This window comes from Vidua chalybeata, chromosome 13, assembly GCF_026979565.1.
Source record: "Vidua chalybeata isolate OUT-0048 chromosome 13, bVidCha1 merged haplotype, whole genome shotgun sequence".
Taxonomy (NCBI): Eukaryota; Metazoa; Chordata; class Aves; order Passeriformes; family Viduidae; genus Vidua; species Vidua chalybeata.
The window spans coordinates 9,314,115-9,335,582 of record NC_071542.1 but is presented as its reverse complement, the minus strand read 5'-3'; positions in this window follow the sequence as shown (position 1 = coordinate 9,335,582).

Below are 21,468 nucleotides of genomic sequence, written 5' to 3'. Positions count from 1 at the left end.
GATATTTGTTCTCAGAATAATACAGTGAATCTTTTGAGAAATATGTAAGCAAAAAAGGAGGTTTTATACAGCAGTTTCACAGTAAATCAAACACATCTTATCAAAATGTGACCTATTCAAACGGCAAGTGATGTAGCGAAGAAAGATCATCCCTTAGCTGAGTACATGTTAAGTTCAGCAAAACTGTCAAAGCCCTTTAAGGCAAACAGCCCATTACAGCCCATGAACGTTGTAAACTATTACCACTGCCAAGGTAATGTGGAATAATTTCTCCAGAACTGCAAAGCTGACATACTGTCATTTGACTTTTTCTCAGAACTCTACAGATAGATCGACTCTGCAGATAACATGCTTAGCAGCAGGAAGGTTTTCTCCCTTCTCAGAACAGCTAACAGAAAAGATGGGAAAGGCAAATCTGTACAGGCTACAGTAGCTACAGCAGCCAGAAAAAATACAGCAACAAAATCTCTTAAGAGCTCCATAATTATATATTGTTCCGTGGCACAGAGCTTGGAAAAATCAGCTGGAAGATAGGCAGAAATCAGGACTCTGATTTCTGTGTCAGGGGTAGAGAAATATTACAGCACTGACTCCCAGCAGTAGAATCCTCAATGCACAAGTTTACATGATTAAGCTGAGACCATTTAACTCACCAGGCATTTGATCGATATCTCTGTCACACAAGAAAGGACACAAATTGCTTTGGGAAATGCTAATGGACATCCTAAGGTGTAACTGCCTTCCAAAAGCATCCTCCTATGTTTGTACACTAGGAGGGTCTAAAGCAGGAGCAGTGCTGCAGTTGCACGGGAGAGCACACACAGGAGATATAATTAAAAGATAGAGATAACAATGCAGAACATAATACTAACCAGGAGGCAAAAAGGGTTTTCCAAACATGTATGACTGTTAAAAAGCCAATACAAAAGCCCGAGGTTCTTTAATAAAAAAGGCAGCAGATGATCCACTGTGCCTACCATAACAGGTCTTGGGTACTCGTAACGTGCAGTGTCAATGACACCTTTAGGATAATTACTGGTTTATCCTGAGGTTCTAAATACATAATCACTTTATAACAGGTGCAAATAGATTATAAAAACCAAACAGATATCACATAGGAAACAAAACATGAGCACCTGATGGAAAACAAATATTCCTTTAGACCTTCAAATCACAGTTGTGATACAAAATACTGCAAGAAAACGACTAATCTGGCACTTTCTACTTTCAGTGACTTTCTCATATATTATCACACCTTACTGAGTTCTCACTGATCTGATAGCGCAGCAGCCCTGATTAAAAATGGTTAAAGAGAAGACAGAGAATTCACTGTGTTCAGGTGGCTGAAAACAGATGTTTTGTCACTCTGGAGTTTTAAAATAAATAGAAGTTTAAAAGAACATACACCACAAATTTGGGTTAAATAACTTACTGACTAAAAGGTCACAGGCCACTGCTTTTCAAACTGAAATGCAGAGATCTGTACTATGAGTATGGATAATAGCTCTAGAAAAGCAGGAATTTTTTTTTTTTAAACTTTGATTATAAGCAGTATATCTGCCCCTCATATGCCAATCAACAAAAACTGAAATCATGTTTAGCTGCTGGAACTTGAGCGCATATCATAAAGATTCACAGGCCTAGCTGTAAAAATAAGTCTCATTCAGACTCTAACCAATTTGGAAAAAAGCCCCACTCACTGGACAGTGATTTGACTGAAAAAGTGTGGCCCCGTCAAAACAAAAAGAAGGAAATATCAAAACAATGCTGAAGTAATTTCTAACATTTCTAAGTAGAAATTTTATTTTTTAAATGTATTATTTGTTTCAAAGAAAACATCTCGTATTTCTTTAAAGATTTGACCTTCACAAAACAAAAGTTGAATTTGTTTTTATTTAAATTTAAAAATTCCCCCAAAAACTCTGCATAATATCTGTCTCAGCCATGTGTTTCACATCTGCTTTTCAGTATTGCCAAATAACAAAGAATTTCACAATTCACACTGTTCATTTCCTCCCTAATGATTTTACTTAAATGCCATATTGCTCCTAAAATACTGATAGCCACAAAAATGCCAAAGGTTTCTGCATCAAGGTGCAATTGCATTAAGCCTCACTTTGAACTTTCTAGGATATCCTCTGGCTGAATTTTACACAGATCAAGATGGCTTTGAGATTCAGATTGAACACTTATGAAAATGATTTTGCTTAAAAATACACTATTTGAAGATTTTTCTGCCCAAAGGAGCCCCTTTAACCTTCAAGCTGTACTTACTGTAGGAATTCATGTGAGCCTTGAGTAGTCCCAGCTCTCTCTTCTCACAGCATTATTGTTTATGTTCATTGATATCTGTTCTCCATATCTTGAAATTTTTCCCCAAGTGAACTCTGCCTCTGGAGGATATGGATTCATCCATTTCCTGATAAGCAATATGTTCACTTTGGATTTCTAAGAGAGATGGCAAATACTGCAAAAAGAAAAAAATAAAAGAAAGGATTTGAAATTTTAAATACATTTGAACTTTCAAAAATTTACTTCTTATTTTGTATTTTGCTTAAATGAGTGTTTATTTCATTGAGTTTCATCAGCATGAAAGATCACAGAAAGCAAATTCTTAATTTTCTTCTTTCAGATATTCATACCAGCCACTAGACAGGTTAGACATGTATGGATAATGAGGAGAAACACAAGTTTATTAGGAAGAACTGAATAAAAAGCATGCATCCTTATGCTTCAAAGCATTACAAAAATAAATCTGGAACTGATATCTCTTTGTTGTAGAAATACCATTTGATGAAGATTAAAGAGAAACTTTTCTTTCCCATATTAGTTCCATAATTGCCTGATAGTACTACATTCTGAAGCAATTTTATCAGAGAGACAATAGACACATACACACTTTGCTAAACAGAAAACTAATGTGCATCACTTATTCTATGGTAATTGTGCATGTTTTCAGCTCATGAACAGGTGAAAAAATGCAACAGGTTAAAAAAATGCAATTTATCTTGTTGGGTACATCAGGGTATAAACACACACAGGAAAGTTTCTCATGTCACAAACAAACTGACAATTTTTTCAGAGGGCCTTGCCCACGAGCTCATAGCCCAGGATCAAAGGCCTTCCTGTCCTGCACAAACCCTAAACACCCATTTCAGAGCAGTAAGGGAGTGCCTGTACTCAGCTCAAAGCACACAAACACAGAAAAAACCTTTATCAGAAGAAGTAGTAGATCTTAGAATATATTACACTAAGAAAAAGTTGCAATTCATCAAGCCATTTTTTCACTGTCCTTTATCAGCAGTAACCATTAATAGATGTCTGCAAAGTTGCAGAAGGCTTCATTTCAGCATGCTTTTCAGGCCACTGTTTAGAAAATCATGGCATTTAAGCAAAATGTTATGAGGTGACATCTTGGGATGTTATTTGATATTGCATATGGATGGATTCCCCCTGCCCATCAGCTCGCAGTTCCAACCCAAAGAATCAGTCTGGAAGCTCAGTTATGAGTCCAGAATGAAAAACAGTATGGAGAAGCAGTTCCCAATGGAGGCAGGAGGGATGCTGCAAACTTTACATGCTCTTTTTTCCACTGCTGGATATGGGAAGTCATGGATTTACACAACATTTTATCTTCCAGGCATGTACTCATTTCTAATGTAAATGATATAGAAAAGAAATATTGATTAACCATAAATATCTCCAAAAATAGTTTTTGTGAATAATGATTTTTTCCCAGATATTTCCATTTAGTGCCTTTGAAATAGTGAATGCTACAATAAATGTTTTAGTACAAGTAATTGCAAATAAATGATAGAAATATTTTATGTCTTTTCTTAAGGGGTAATTCACATAGCCATCCCAGACAAGTGTTACTTCTCAGAAAAAAGTATCCATAGCATAAGTAAGATGGCACTGGGTGACAGACATTCCTGAATCATACCACACTTTCCCAGGAGATCTGGAAATTGTCATCGCAGCCCCTTGCTATTAAAGCTCAAACAATTTAATAATAAGAACTGAAGCACTTTAACTGTTGGTGCCATCATGACATTAAATTATATGATGGATTTCCCCAAAATGATAAACTTTAAATTATGAAAAAGTTTATGATGCATTGGCTCCCCATCCTCTGTTAACATCTTTGACAAGTTCCAACTTCTTCCACACACAGTAAATGTCACCAAAAACCTTCATCCTTTTAGAAAACCACATTATAAAGTTGAAAAAATTATAACAGAAAAACCTACATTTTCAGTCTCTATCTTCCATTTATAATGGTGTTGGGGTGCATTTTGTTAATAGGAAAACCCAGTAAGAAGACAGGACAAAGCAGATCCTCTCATGAGGTAACAACTAATAAGCAGAGGAACAAACTTTTAGTAATAATTCTGGAGGACAAAACACTTCATTTAGGTACACAGGGAGTATAGAATATACAAAGTCTGTGCATTGTCTTCAATATATAAACCCACCAAAAAGCTCAAGGACCCTGTGGGGAGGGAGGTCAGCCTCCACATCCTCTCATTCCCCTATGTCTCAGTTAAACATTGTGCCAACCAGTGCCAGGTGGTCTGGTCCTCTTTAGGTGGCTCTACACAAACTGCAGAACAGAAGCATTACCAAACTCACTCACTGTCAGCCATGCCTAAACACAAGGCTGGGCCTAGGAACAGATGCTCATGTACCCCATTGCCAAATCTTCAATCTCTACTTTTTACATGAAGGATTTTTCATTCCTTCTTGTGCCTCCAAATTCTTTGTGCTTCCTCTGGCTTTCTTGCTATTCCAAGTGCAGGGAAATACAAAACAGGTCACATAGAAAAAAACCCAAAACTTTATAATTGGGATTTAGAAACTTATTGTAATTAATATCTTTCTATAAAAGTGTTCCAGATATTTCACACAGGTAATGGAGCACTGACTGTTTCGCACAGCCACATGTGGAACAGCCCATGCCACACCAGCTTGCTGTACTCAGTTGTGTTCATTACAATAGAAACAAACATGCTAATTTAAACATGTATATGTACATATTTTCTATGCAACTGTATCTAGGAGTGATTTCAAGTGTTCCCAGCATGAAAGCAGCAATTCTGAACAAAGGTGCTACAAACCAACCTAAAATTCAGATAAAAAAATCTTCCCCAATATAACCTTTAACATTTTCTAAAATTACTGATAAATAATGGCAGTCATTTGGCTTTTAATAAAATACAGACAACAGGAAAAATTCTATCTTGAAAGACGCTGGGAAAAAATGCAGTTCTTGGTTATATAGCACAGCATTCCACATCAATTTTGTTGGCTTGCAAATATAAACAGTTTTGCACAAAGCTTGGCAATCTAATAATCAAGTTGAGCTCCTCCTAGATAATAATAATTTTTGCTTGAAAAGACTCTGATAACAAAGTTTCCTCTGCCGAGTTTCAAATGCAACTGTGAGAGTCAGACTTGACTGTCAAGTGTTTTCATGTCACTGCTTGCTTACTGAAACATGAAGAGAATAACAAGTTTTAAGGAACAGGTACTAAAAGTAGAAGAATCAAGAAATAAACACCTGCAGAGAAAAACAGAAAAAAAAAACTTTCCCTGACAGAACAGTTTTCAGTTAAGGTTGATGCTGTGTCCCTGGTAAAGACCCTGTTCTCAGTCACTTGCACCATTGAGAAAGCTGTAATCATCTGGGTGATGTGTCTCCCCTAGCCTGAATTTTCTGGAAAATTTCAGTCAAAATACTGCAGCCTTTCCTGAGAAAAAGGCAACGGGAAATAGCATTGCTTAGAAAGTAAAAGATTCTGAAGATCTTTTTTTAAAAAGTCCCATGCTTGAGAATAAGGACTTGCCAAGTTGGCAGAGATCTTGTGCCTTTTGCTCTCTCAATGAAAAGCCACTCAAAAAAGTCCAACTTCAAGCCTTGTGGTCTGTGCACAGCCAGCACTTCCTGGACTTGTATTTCCCAACCTTTCTGTCTGTACTGGACATGCTCCAGGGGCCTGAGAAGGTCTTTCTCTGCAATTACAGCTCAGTGCCAAATCGGAGTTGAACAATGTGAACTAAGGCAAGAGGTCTTTGCTGCTATTTCAATACTTTCCTTACTAAGTCCAAGCAACACGCAAGAGGAGGCTCTCAAACTCAAATATCCAGGGAGAGTACCAATCCTTCAGAGAATAGACTGGGAAGAAGGGGAGCTTGAGGAATAAAAAAGAAACTGGGTAAATGTAGGGAAAAGACAGACTGAGACCCAAAAAACTTGGACCAGAAGAAAGGAGAACAAATGGTGAGCAAGCAGGGTGCTGGGCAGAGAGACTTGAGTAAAACCCAGGAGAAGGAAGACAAAATTCTGTTGAAGAACAACTCCTAGCTAGGAGATATCTAGGAATGAGGCTGAAGGAGTAAGAGACACAGAAGCTGTGTCTCTTACAGTACCCCTCCACCCCCCACCAAAACATCCTGCAACTTAATATCATTCTATAATGATAAACCTTTTGTTCTAAGGGTTTTTTTCCTTCCTTTCTCCAACTTCTGATCATATTCATCATTTAGATAATCTTACTACTTTCCTCTGAGGCAAATAGCATTTGTATTTTTGGCTTACCTTTTAAGTATATATATATTTGATTATTTTTCAGTCTTTTATTGTTTCCTGACAAATTTTTTACTATTTTTTAAAATGAAAATACAACATTCAATTTATACAATAAGCTTTCAATAAAAATTTTGACTTCCATGAGTGTACATGAACTTAGCTCAAAGAAGCTTCCAGGAACGCACCAAATTAACCTTTTTTTTGTTGTCTCCTTTATAAATCACCATTAATTTTACAGTAAATCTATTTAGCTCAAACGCAGTGTTTAAACTGCTTTGGGAGAGAAAATTCAACTGCTTCTACAGAGCTATTTGATACAGAGTAGTTCTTTGCAAAACACTCCAACATTTCCATTCCTTTTTTATAATTCCTTAAGCATCATAGCAGGTGTGGGTGTAAATGTATGTGATAACTAGTTGACAACCTTTCTGAATTTTTATTTTCTATAGTTTGGTTATAACTAAAACAACTCCCAGATGAATACTATCTGATCTACCTAAGACAAATCCCACCAAGTTTGGCATGTAATATTAAACTGTTCTGACAAAAAATAGACATTAAAAGTAATGAGGAGTGTTGCAGGTAGCTTGAATATCTATATAAATTTTCAGAGATTTTGTTCAGCACTGAACAAAAATTCCAGTACAAAATTAGCTGTAGAACCTTCATCTACCAATTCCCAGCACAAGAATACCTCTAAGTCCAGGAATGGCTCGTATGTCAAATGTTCTCAACTTAATCAACAGGATTTCCTTTAGGATTATTAGGATAAAATATTCCAATAAGGAAATGTTCTTCAAACTAGAAAAAAAAAGCACAAAACTTTCTCAAATATTTTTCATTGAGTTCATTGCTTTTGGCAGTCATCAGAAGAGCTGACAGCTGCATTTCAATTTTCAGATTTCAATATTGCTTTTGATAGATGTTATTCTTTGTATATATCTGGATTATTTCTGAGCCTTATTCTTCTAAAAGTCCCTGCACAGCTGGATTTAGTTTTCACTGTCAGTGGCCCGAACAAGATGATCACTTAATGTGAAAAGACCCATGAAGCAGCAAGAGAGAAGGACATGTAACAGTGTCAAATGCTGCAAGATTCTTCTGTACTACTTAAGTTCATGTGACTGAATCACAGTCTGGAAAACTTAATTTTGGAACCCATAACTAAGTTTTGGAAGACAGTTTGTAATTGAAAAGTTCATTTCTAATGAAAATATGAGGTGATGAAAGGTTGGACTAGCAGACTAGATCATTTGAGTCTTTATTAATAATATGAGTTCATTTTAATTCAGTGAAGCACATAATTGGCATCAAGCTTTCCAAGATCAGCACTCTTTCCTGTGACTTGAATCTGTAATATTTTAAGACATTTTTAATGTTATGGTAGATGTTTTTCTTATTTGCATTTCTAAATTAGGTTACTGTTAGATAGCTCAGAGGAATTATAAGCTTGTTGATTTTATTGAGCCCAATGATATCCAGTGGCTAGTGACAAATCTTTATAAGCCTAAACCAGAATTCCTTGCAATGACTCTGCAGTCATCTTGCACTGTGGGGCAGAGATGAACAGGTCCCCCTGAGATTACTTCACCTTGAACAACCAGAAAAGGGCAACGGGGTCAATTACTGCTGCAGTTTACCCCACAGCTGCTGCATATAAATCAGTTTACCAGAAGCTCTTAAAGTGCTTTAACAACATTTACTTCAATGCCATTATCTTTGTAATTCCAGACATTCTCAATGTAGGACAATGAAATCCAGAAATAAAAATACACAGAATGCAATGGAAATGATCTTGGCCATTTAGACTGAAATCACCACTTTGAAAAATACGGAAACTTTCTGACATTTGCCCTACTATCATGCATTTTATTGAGCTACTTGTCTACAAGAAAGATATGCTTTGAAAAACCTCCATGTAATAAAAATCACTCAGTCACATCAGAAAGTCCCACTCTATTTGGTACGAATTTTAATCAATAAGGTCCTTAGTATTTTTGCACTCAATGTCAGGATTCTCTGAATTACTCAAATTTTTTTGCAAATCCACAGTCTGATTTTTACTTCAACTTTCCAGAAGAACCTGTGATTCAAAAGTCTAAATTATATAATATTTGTCTTTGAGGTATAATATAGTCTTTGAGGTACAACAAACTTAGGCCCAAAATTATTGACAACTAATAATCTTCAGCTAAGTGATTACCAATGAAATTACTGTTTGGTTTTTTTTTCTTTTACTTTACATGAACTGCTTATTTAAGTTATCACAAATTGAGAATCTCCAGGTATCATTAAAAAAAAAAAAGCTTAGAACTCAAATTAAGATAAAAGCAATCTCAAAGGACCAGTGTGTGTGTGTTGAAATTTACCATTATGCATCTCTGCCAAGGTTTACGGCCCTCATTACCCAAATCATCTCCTTTAAATAGAAGTAACATATTGGAAAGTCTAATTAAATACTGTATGGCCTCTTTAGGTTTACAGAAGCATAAATGAGAACTAGCTACCCATCTAGCAATAAAAAAGCACAAGTCTGAATTTTCAGAAAGCCTCAACTTGCCAGGGCTGAGCAATAAGGTGAGATTTCTCATATTTTATCTAGGCTGATAAAGCAAGGAGAAACAGATGGGGTGTGGCTGATACAAGCAGAAAGTTCTAGCTTTCAGTTGTGCCAGGCTGAACAGCAGTTCACGTGGCTTTACAGCACTTTTCTAGCTCCAAATACAGATTTGGACCCCAAACATAGCAACAGAAGCTGAAACCCACAGAACTTGTGGAGTCACAATGTCGTTAAAACCAAGACTCTCCTTTCTGGAGCAGCATCTCACCAGAGCAGGTTCTGAGGTGGATCCCTTCTCATACATACTCTCTCTTTTGAAATGGAGTATGAAAAAGCATTGAACAGGCAACCTAACAGAACTTTCTTGAAATTAACATTCAGACTGAATTATTTTCCTTGCCTACATAATTGTGTGTTTTTAAATAATTCAGGAATACAGAATATCAATATATTAAGCTGCTATTCTTCAAAAGGAAAAAGACAGGAGGTGCCAAAAGGACAGACAGTATCTTAGCACAGAACATAGCACAGAGTATTCAGCCACTCTCTCAGGTGCTCGAGGTTTGAAGCCTTAACCCATCATACTGCTCTAGGATGCTTTCTCACCCATTCAAAGCACTGCATAAGAAATTGATTGCAAAACTTCAGCCCCATATTTTAACAACATTTAAACAATGGAAATACATTTCTTTTAACTATTCAAAGTCAACTCTGAAAGAACCTGCAGAAAAAATACCGTACTGTTTTCTGCCACCCTTTCGAAAGTACAATTTTAAAAGGGCTGACACAGTATTTTCCTTCTAATAAATTAAAAAACACCGTAAAAGGTTTTCTACTAAATTGTTTTATTTGATGGGTTTAGTCTAAACTCTCTCTCTTCTCTTGCTGTGCCAGCAGCTATCATCATACTTCATAGCACTTTTTTAGAGAACATGTCTGCAGACCAGAACTTTGTAAAAAAGAACAAACTAACATTGCAGACTGTGCATTCCACATTAGAAGGAAATGGATGTCTGCTGAGGGCAATGCTCTCCACTGTGATAGCCAAAGCTTTGAAGCTTGGTCAAACTTCCAGGACACTGCAATCTGCCTCGAGTAGATGACAGCACGAGCTGCACTCTGGCAGAAGCAGATGAGGGACAGGACACACTGTCACCAATTATCTGAGTCTTTGACTGCTACAGATCCGGCTTTGCTTCTTTGTACGAGAATCCCTGCCCCACCAGTACTGTTCACTACTCATTCATCTCTTTTGTAAAAGCCTGTAGAGAGAGCCCTTCAATCCTTCATTTCAAAACCTCAGCAGACCCCTGGGCAGCTGTTAAACACAGAGTACTATTTGTGAAGCACTGTCAGCTGATGCCACCTCCAAGGGCACAATGGCAAAGGGACCAGTTCTGGCTGTCCATCAGCTCCTGAGCAGCAAAGGGGGGGAAGCTGTTCTCAGAGTCCACCCAGACAAGAAGCCCCTCGGTCTTCATGGGATGGGAACTTTTGTTTGAAGGCAGTACAGGAACCGTGCAACAACATTGATGCCATAATTTTTTGGTAAGTTCTCGCTCAGCTGTCCATGCACAGTAAGGGCAGCAACACTCAGAATGAAGTCATTGCTCTACAGCCGCATTCAGTTCAAACCAGGGCCCTCTGTCACTCAAGCTCAAATACACTGCAAATGAAGTTAGTCCTGCCTAGGCAGGGGAATACAATAAGGTCAAACAGATCAGCATAGTTAGAGACCATGCAAAATAACTGGTATTATGTATTTCCTAAAAAAAAAAAAAAAAAAAAAAAAAAAAAAAAAAAAGAATTTAAAGCCTAGAATAATTCTATTCAGATAAGTAAGTGATATTGGAAGTCATCCAAGAATTGGTGACAAATGACATCCTACAGCATGTTTATGATGCTGTAGAATGTTCCTTTCCTACAGAGTGCACCCTTAGGATATGCCAAGTACAAAGGAACTCGAACACAAACAGTAATGTTCTAGAAAACTGCACACAAACTGAAAGCAAAGTCATATAAATAAAAAATATTTTAAATCAAACCAATTATTTTTAAATTTAAACAAAACAACTACAACATTTACAAAACCTCCACTCAGAGCAAAAGGCATGGTAGTTCTCTGTAACTTGCAATTTCCACGACAGAATTTTGCTTGTGGTAAGCTCCAAATGTTCAACATCTCCCTCTCTATCTTCCCTCCCCAAGAAGCTGTAGAGAGGAATGAGGTCACCCCTCAGTCTTCATTTCTCTAAACTAGATAATCCCCAAGTCCCTAACTGCTCCTTACTGGCTATTCCTTCCAGCCCTTTTGTATTTCAGAGTAATGGTAAAGTCTTCCCACAAAAAAGCAGGGAGGTGGTGCATGTTTGTACAAGTGTCCGCTGAAATTCTGTCCTGATTCAGGCCCCTTTATAATACAGAAGATTAATGATCAACAACAAAGCTGCAAGACAAAATACAGTAACAGTTGCAGCTTCCTTATGTGGTAACTGCTGATCAGGAAAACTTTAGACACTGCCTCTCATGCAGTGGGGCACATTTCTTCTATACATGTGATTCTTAGCTGAGTTCATTCAATAAATCTGTGTCCTCAATTCTTGACAGCTGCACATTCTGCTTTCTCCCTTTTCCTCTGAATTGCCTTCACTCCTTCAGCACAGATTGAATGACTGATTAATTGTAACAATTTTAGCATTGCCTTTGTTGCTCACATAGAGATGTCATTCATTTGTGTGAGAAAGCAGAGATATGCAGTGCTCAGTTCACCTTTCTGTCCTTGTACCTGCCTACAAAGGAGGAAGCATTGTCTTCAGGGTAATTATGCTGGTATTGGTTACTGTGGGTAACTCTGAGTGCCTTGAGGTGGGAGCATCTTGTTACCACAGCATGACCACAGACAGAAACATTCAAAATGCCTGTGTCTTGCAGATAGAAACAAGCAGAGAATTTCCAGAAAGAACAGTTGGCAATTTTATGATAACTGGGAAATTGAACGTTTATGCTCAAATGGCAAAATATCCTCCTTCCTATAAACAAGGCCCAGCCTTGTGGTGTTACTGTGCAGAAATGAAGAGGGGAAAAAAGGTTTTGAATACATTTGTTATCATCCTGTCTTCCTGTATCCTGCCCCTTGTCCCTGGCTCTGCTGCATTAGCCTGTGGTCTTGAATGAACAATTATAAAGATAAAATGTTTTCATTAGCAGCTTATATTTTGCATTTTGTATGACTTCAGTGAGGGCAGATTTGTTTTAATTACATCTTGCATTTTAGTAGCACACATTCTCATCAGGCACTTTTGTCACCCGTGAGCAGAGTGTATGATCTCCATGAGCACATGGCTGCTCTGTACTCAGACTGAACAGGGATGAATGCAACAGAAAACCTTACACAGAGCAGGAAGACCAAATATTTTTTAATCCTACCATTACTTAATCATGGAGAAGCTGGCTGATTTTATTCCCCTGTACCACCCAGTCCTGCTCAGATCCATCACCAAAAGCTAGAAGATTCCAATTCACAATCTTGTCAGCTGACACTGTGAAGTACTGACAGATGCCTGAGAAGATTCTCAATGTCATGGCCCCTGAAACTTCTCTACCCTCTGCATTATCACTCTGCCTGCTAGTCAGGAATTCAGAAATTATGCTTTGTTTCCTTTGCATCTAATTTACATCTCAGACAAGGTTGTCATTCTAACACAAAAATAAACAATCAAGGAAAAAAAAAAAGAATGGCTGCAAGAACACCAGTAAAGTACACACTATTATTGAGATAGCTGGTTTTAAATACACAAAAATTCTTATAAGACTTTGATGAAACCCCCTCACAAACTACCACCTCTAAAAACAGCTTTCTGATCCTATGCTGATTGTAGGAAGGAGGATTGAAAACGACCAGGAAACAATTCTGCAGTGTGAAATTCAGTGTGTAATGAGGAGTGCAGGTTCCCTCACCCTGGGCATGCTTTGGTCAAGCTCATCAGGCAGCACTGGCACAGCTGAAGTACCATTGTGATTTTGGCAGTAAGGAACAATTCTGTTCACAGAAGCAACATCAAAGTGAAACATGCTTTGAAAACATAGAGCACTGAATCATGCTGCCATTTAATGACTTTTACATCTGATGAGGACAGGGTTTACAAAAGAATGAGAGATTTACATTCTTACATTCTTTTGTATCTGCAATTCTTTGATACTTTGAAAGACCCACTGCATTTCTTCCACTCTTCTCCATCAACCTCTTCCCAGGCACACCCTGGAGCAGCACACCAAGCCCAGCACATCAGACATAGGAACCCCATTCCTTCTATTTAATTTCCCCAGGGCTGATTAGACCAGAACAAGTACTGGTTTCAGAAATTGCCAGGGGAGGATTCCATAATATTTTTAGGGAAAAAAAAAAAAAGATTATTTGAGCCTGCATATAAATATTTAAAGACTGGAATTATATCAGGAAAAGATACACAGGTAGATCCTAGCATCAGAAGGGCAAGAGTGTAAACATTTTTAATGCAGCAGATGAGATGTTAGATCACAAACCTAACACTCAGTTAGTCAAATTCTCATTTGGTGAGAACTGACTTCCTAGCCTGAACAAAATTATGTCAGTCAAGGATGATGTTTATTTCCAACTGCACTGGCTTTGTAAAATTTAGGGCCTGATTCATTAATATTCAAGGCACTTTGCAAAGGCCATCTTTTCCGTGAACTTTTGTGGTAAAGATAGACTGATATATCCCAGTGGGTTTGTGATTCATAAGTTGTAATGTGGATTTGTTTTGGCATTAGCATAGTCAATGCTTAAATGAATTTCATTTATTAAATACATTCTCTATCAAGTGCTAAACTGTAAATAATGTGAGGTGGCTAGAAGCTGCAAAAATGTCAGAAAACAATCAAAATCTATGTCAAATATTAAGAAAGCTACACTGAATGTACATTCCTTCTCTCTCTGACATGGGTGATTCTATTATTTTTCTATCCTTTCTGTCTTCTCCTTCATTCAAGTTCCAACTTATTTCATGCTGCTACAATATTTAAAGCCATGCAACATACAGCACATCAATTTATTATAGTCACTTGTTCACAAAATACAACCTAAAGAAGAATTTTCTTTCACTAGAACGCATTTAACACCAGGTTGTGTCATACATTCATGGGTTAGGAAGGCATTTAAAAGACTTTATAATTTTGGAGTAATGTTAGTAGGCAGCGAAGTCTGTTAACAGTGTTAATGAATTCCCATCTCAGCAAGGATTGTGTTGAGCTTCAGGCAACCACTTTGGTCATGGAAACAAATACCTATTTTTAAAAGCTTTTGGTATAAGATTGTATTTAACTGTGTATCTCTTTGGTTCTTGATCAATTTAACTTTAGAAAAGAAAAAGAGCAGGGGCAGAAGGAAATTGCAGATTTATACATGATAACACAATAAAACTCACAGTTTGAGATTTACAGATCACCATTAAGGTCATTTAAGCATAGCTTTAACATTCTGTAAACAGGTTGTAGGTTTTTCTTACCCTGGGCACCCTTCAAGATAAATAGAAATCTAGTTAAAAGTCAATAGTGTTCAGTAATTAATCTCATCCTATAGAAAACATTTAAGAGTAGCTCAGATGGAACATTCCTTCAGTGTATCTATAAACACAGAAACTGATCAGATTTGAAGGATTTATCTGGAATGCGAAGATTTGTCTTAAAGATTTTTGAACAAGGCAGAAATAATATGGTTTGTTCCAGTGCCTGAAAATGATCATCCTAACTGAAAACTACAGGGTACTCTGACCTGCCACCTACCATTTCCCTCTGCTTCTCACCTACATTTGCACTGTGCCTTCTGAAAAACAACTTAGGTTCTTACTAGAAACCCTAGTTTAAAACAAACAGCATTTTTACTGTGATTTAAAAAAAAAAAAAAAAAAAAAGAATCATCTAAACATCAAGGCAGAGATCTGTTGTTACAAGATTTTTTTGAGCCACAGGAAGGGAAGCCTGATTTTAGCAGTCCCAGTGTTCTTATCAGTTGAAAATGTGAACATGTAAAGTTAAGTAAATTCTCACAGCATTCATTTTACTGGATCAAAGCTGTCTTTAAAAAAAAAAAAACCCTGTATTTACTGAAATACAAACATATGCATTTACTTTCACTTTTCTAGTCCTTAGCCCAAAATAAACATTAGAGAACGCCCCCCCACCAAAAATTGAAACAAACAAAAAACCAAAAAAACTTACACTAAACAAAACCAACCAAGCAAAATACCCTTACCTGACAGCTTTTCAACTTTTTCTTTGTCTCAAATTTGTGCTTGAAGTGCTCAGATTAAGAAATACTGAATATAATATTGTTTGAATTCACTTTTCATTAAAATATGTAGCAATTTTTTAAGGCATTTCTAGCTTCAAGTACAAAAATTAGTGATCTTTTTCCCCTTCAATGCACAGTGTAAAGATGAGAATCAAGTATTGAATCAGGAAAAATATCCAAAGAGATCAAATAAGAACTAGAAAACAAGATGAAGCAGAAATTCAAAGTTAAATTAATAGAATTTCAGTACTAAGAAAAAATTTACATTTTTCCTATGCATTATATCAGTCTTTCATCACCAAAATCCTGGATTTACAGATTATAGTTTACCATTTATCAATATGAAATTTTATGCAATCTAAGCACATAAGCACTTCTTAGTAAATATCAGTCTTATTTTATGAGTTGCCTAGGAAATGCAGGGATATGTCATAAATAAATAACATTTTTATTAATAAATTATTATGGCAATAAATAAGTAATGTTTCAAATTACCTACTAGCAAAGCACAGATACTAAGCAATTTACTTATTTTAAATTCAGATTTCCTAATTCACTCCTTATTCCATGCTGCCACAATAGCATTACAGAGTTATCTGTAGCAGAGTTATCTGCAACTTTCCAAACTCTAAAGATGTGTTAACTTTAACTGTCTCTCAAATTGACTGGATTATGAATTTATGGAATGCAGACATTTATGCAATTATAAACAAGAAAACAACAACAACAACAAAAAAAAACCAAACTACACACAAAGATAAATCCAATGAAACTGAAATTGAAATTCTAAACAATATGTACCAAAAGTCAGTGGCTGTTTACACCTCAGATATTATCCCCAAGTACTAGAAATGAAACATTTTTAATTAGAAGTAGGGGCATATCATATGAAACAATAAAATGGAAATATATAATGAAAGTTTTGAATTATTAAGATGAACACAGATCCACTGAAGTATTTTACTACATATTCCTTGTGTGGCATTATTTTGACAGACTCATACTTACAGTTCCCTTTTAATACTCTAGAAAGGAATAAAACACTGCAGAGCAGAAGCATTCCTGCTGCAGCCAGCAGTAAAAACCAATCTACACTTCAATGGATAATCCTCCTCTGGCTAAATACTGAGATAGCAACTCATTGTGATATCAATATTCTTGGACTGCACCGAGTGCTTTCATTTGGGAGACAGAGTTTTCCTGGAATGAACCTGTCTGGAGGTGGAAAAACTGAACCAAACCAATATGTGATGAAATAAGGAAGAGTAAGGATGACTTTAAATATCATCTAAATTGTGAAATCATTCTCTATAAGGATTTGAGTCAAACCCAAAGTGGATTGAGTGAGGATTTTGTGCAGCTGCTTAAATCTCTATGGTGGCCCAGAAGTGCTGAACTAGAAAGAGGCACATTATCCTCTGTTTCATCCTCAGCTTCACACAAAGCTGCTATTGAGAAACACTGACTCTTCCCTGAGTCTTCCTGGCACAGGGAGAATGGTACGGACTTTTGGAACTATGAACAATTTATCCCAAAATGTTTTGGGAGAGGGGAAAACAACATTTTATAAATGCAATATATGCCATTAACAATCATCAAAGCTATTGCAGCCATAAAAAATTTCCTCTGTGAGGAGAGCAACGTCAAGGGAAATAATGCCTTAGGAGGCAAAACTTGCATTATCTGCAAAAATAAATGCTTAAGGGGAAAGCCTGTCCAGTCAAAATGATCTGTTGGGCTGTGGGGATGAAGTGACCCAGGGGACAACCTCACAGTGTTTATGGTGCAAATATGCAGCTTAGTGTCTTTAAGGCAGTAGAATCTGCATATGCAAATCACAGGCACTGTTTTCACAGTCTCAGAATGTTCAGACCTTCATCATTAATAATCCCAATGAAGACCAGTGTCACATCCCAGCAACAACAGGTATATCTATGAGGACAGAGAAAAGGATGAAAGCCAAGCTCAAATGGTCGCCACTGTTGGTTGAGCAGCTAAAAGCACATGTCCCTGTCAAGGGCCAGGCTGGCTCACACTGGAACAGGGCAAGGAAAAGGGCACAGGGAGGACGAACAGGACTATGGTTATTAGGCATTATCAGGTACTAAGCACAGAACATACCAAGAGAAATATTTCTTCATGCAAACTGAACTGTGAAAAATTGCATCTGTGCCACAGGTGTTGCAAGGGCTAAATTATAAATGTCTTGAAAAAGGTTTAGGCAAACTCCTGAAGGATAGGTCTATCACTGGATATTTGATATGACAGTTCAGATATAACTTTTGACTTAGAAGTCCTTAAACTATTGATTGCTGTAAGAATATAAAATGACCCTTTTCTCAAAAGGGTCTTCCAGTACTTTTCTGTGAGAATCTGCTGCTGGACTGTATAGAACTTTGGTATGACCTAGTGATATTTTTCTCATCTTACCCATCTTTTGTGAGTATATGTGGAATAGCATTGAGAGCCTTTGATTTGCCATCTGCCATAATCACCTTCTTTGAACTTGAATTGACAAGAATACCTATAAAGCCACAAGGTATATGCATGCTCAATTACAGTACAGAAGCAGTAATTTTAAACTCCAACAAAAAATAATTTTTGATGAAATAACTTACTAAAAAATTCAACTCTTACTGAGTTGCTTAAAGGAGTACTATGCATAGTCTGTTCCCACTCCTACATTTTGATCTTTTTTTTCGTAACAGTCTTTTAGCCTTTTATTGTGACTTGCTTAATCCTGGGAAGAAGTCTATTCATTACATATTCACAATTTGATTTTTCCAGAAGCTTATACAAAAGGTTTTATTGATATGCCCTGATGAGACAATTCCCTTTAATAAAGGGAAAAAAAAAAACCCACAAGAAACCAAAAGTCTGCTTAATATGAATCTAAACATCATAAAGGACCAAAGAAAACTTACACAAGCAAAATGGATTTTATAAAGTGAAGTCTGGCCCACTGTGAAGCAGGTTTGCACAGGTTATTGCTTAACAAAATTACCTGTGCCAGGACACAAGAGTGTGAACATTCTAGACACAGATCTAAGTGGGTAATGTAGAGCTGCTTGAAAATCTGTAAGTTTTCTAAGGGGTGGGGACTCAGAAAAGATTAATTCAGGGTGAGGCTGCAAATTCCTGCTGCAGAGCTTTCCCAGGCCTAGATGCAGAGGTCCTGACTAGCTGAGATCAACTTCATGAGCCAGGCAGGTTCTTTACAAAGGTTAAAGAATGTTTTCAAATATCAAAAAAAATATATGAGAGCTTCCTATAAACATTATTACATGCATTGAAAAATGAAAATCATATGTAGAAAAATTGCCTCATCTCATCCAGCAAAATATATTTGTCTGTTCTGGCCAAGATAGGGCACTAGATTTTATCATATTCAAATTTACTACACAAATATTATATGCAAAATTCAAGTTAAGATTGAAACACATAGTGAACATTTTCACATCTACCGCAATTTTTTAACTTTCTGTCTATTTACTTTTGTTTTGCTTTTCTTAAAAATATTAGTTCCTCCAGTTGTGACCTGGGATATTTCCCCAAGTTAAGAAAATAATTATTTCAACAATACTGTCTCCATACAAAGATTAAGAATTCAAATCTAATTTTTCAAATAATGAAGCCAGGATAGTTGGGCTAAGTACAATGTAATCCTGGGAATGGTTAAATCGAAAGAAATCCATAATCTTGAATTCCCAGTTCTGGAATTTACAGACATATCTATCATCCTGCTGACTGACACTGGACAGAGAAGTCCCAAAAGAGACCACACTAAGGTACCACACTCTTTACCACATTGACTTTTTATATTTAAATTATGCAAATCAAGAAATTAAATGAGAAATATCTCTCTTAGAATGGCATCAATCTGACCGTACAATTTAATAAAAGAGAAATACTATGTCTGCCTTCCTTTCATACCAGCATTAAATATTAACAAGAAAAAAGATTCTCCACTGAAAATCAGCTCAATGCTAAGAAGTATATTGGCATAAAGCACATCAGGAGAAATTTCTATTAGTGTATAAATGTTTTGTGTAGATAAAATTCTGTTATAAAATTGCAGGAAAACAGTGTTGGGTTTCATCTGGCCACATCTGCTCACACATAACAGAACCTGTATTTCTGTCGAGTTTGCTCTCATGAGAAATACATAGGTATTTTACCACATTCTCTTTAAAAAGCATAAGATCTGGTATTTACATAATTTGTAAGAAAATGTCTCTTCTTCATGAAATCTTGACTGTTCAGTAAAATATCCATTCCTTTCCACTACTGAGCACAGGAAAAATATTTATTAGAACTTGACTGCTGGTGTACTACAGGTACTGTGAGGATGCATCGGCAAATGTGAAATGGTACATCCAGATGGATTTTATCTCCCATAATACACCACTTTCCTTTCTAATAAAGGGAATTGGTGACTGCAAACCTGATCCCAGAATCACAGAATATTCTGAGTGGGAGGGGTTCCACAAGGATCATTGAGTCCAACACTTAAGAGAATGGCCCTTACAGGGATTGAATCCATCATCCTGATGCTATTAGCACCATGCTCTAATCAACTGAGTGCACACTGAAATCTGAGAATAAAACCTACCATGGATGGAAAAACTATCCAATTTACAGCTTCAATATATCAGAGCAGCAGTTGTAATACAAACTGATTTCAGGTTTGGTGGGTGTTGGGTTTTTTTGAAAATTTATTTCTAGCACATGCTGAAAATTATCTAAAAGTAAAAAATAATAAAACTTCATTCTTCCATTAAGAGTGATTTCAAAGTGGATATTTCAAATACGCCAAGCTTCTTCCTCAGTAGCAACATTAAGGCATCTAACACAAAAATATGCACCCATGATCTACTAGAGAAATACTGGTCAAGTCATTAGAGTGTCCTTTATCCACGTCTCATCTAAGGGAAGATAAAAGCTGCACTAAAATTCCATTTCTGACTGAGACGTGTTGCATAGCAATCTTTATTCACCTCTACTCTCCAAGTTCCTGAATTAGCCATATCCCACTGCAAAAACTGATCATCACCATTGAATGCAGTCCCTCCTATGTGCACGTCCCTGTACATGCAGAGCCATGATTCAGAGCACAAAGCCTTACCTAACCTCGTTAGGACAACGTTTCCAGCCAGCCCTTTAAGCGAGCTCCCCATTGTACACAGCTCTACTTGAGGACAGGAAGCAAAATAAAAGCATATCCATTTTGCCAGGGAAAATGCACATTTCTACCATGTAGATACAGTGAGGTTACTATAACATTATGAAAAAGAGTGCAAAATTGATTTATTACTTACTTTGTATTCTGAACAGTGGTATATATTATTGTATTAGAAACTGGAAGGGGAAGTTTAGTCCTTAAGCAGGTGATAACTGGGAATGGGGCTGGGGGACAGAGCAGCCTTGTATTTAAAATGAACAGAAATACAGTATCAGAGGGAAATCTTCCTATGCCACATTTATAGTCCCAATATTAAACAGTATTAGTGTAAGATAACCCATCTGCAGTTAACGTGAAGACATCACATATATGATACAGCTTAACTGCCTTCTCAAAATCTCTAGCCTTGATATTTCATAGGCAGAAACTGACATGAAATGAATACTCCAGGATCTTTTCCTTTTGGGAGTGTAGGGGGTATTATTCTGCAATTTTTTGGCTTTCCAAGTCTCCTACAAGCTTAGTTAGACAAACATTTCATGAGTTAACAGTGCCTCACTACACTGTGTGGCTATTTCCACAAAGACACCTTTCTATTGATCAAACTTATTAAAGTGTTTGTTGACTGCCTCAATCTGACAGATACACAACTGCTTCATGTGGGAGCCCAATACAAAGCAATTGCTAGGTAACAATTAATTAGACATGTTAAATATAAACTAAATAATCAGAAAACACACAGCACTGAGTAAGGATATTTGAATAATACACTTTTTTGACCAATCTCTTTTGATCCAGTGAGCTGTGCTGCTGGGACTTTTAGGGCA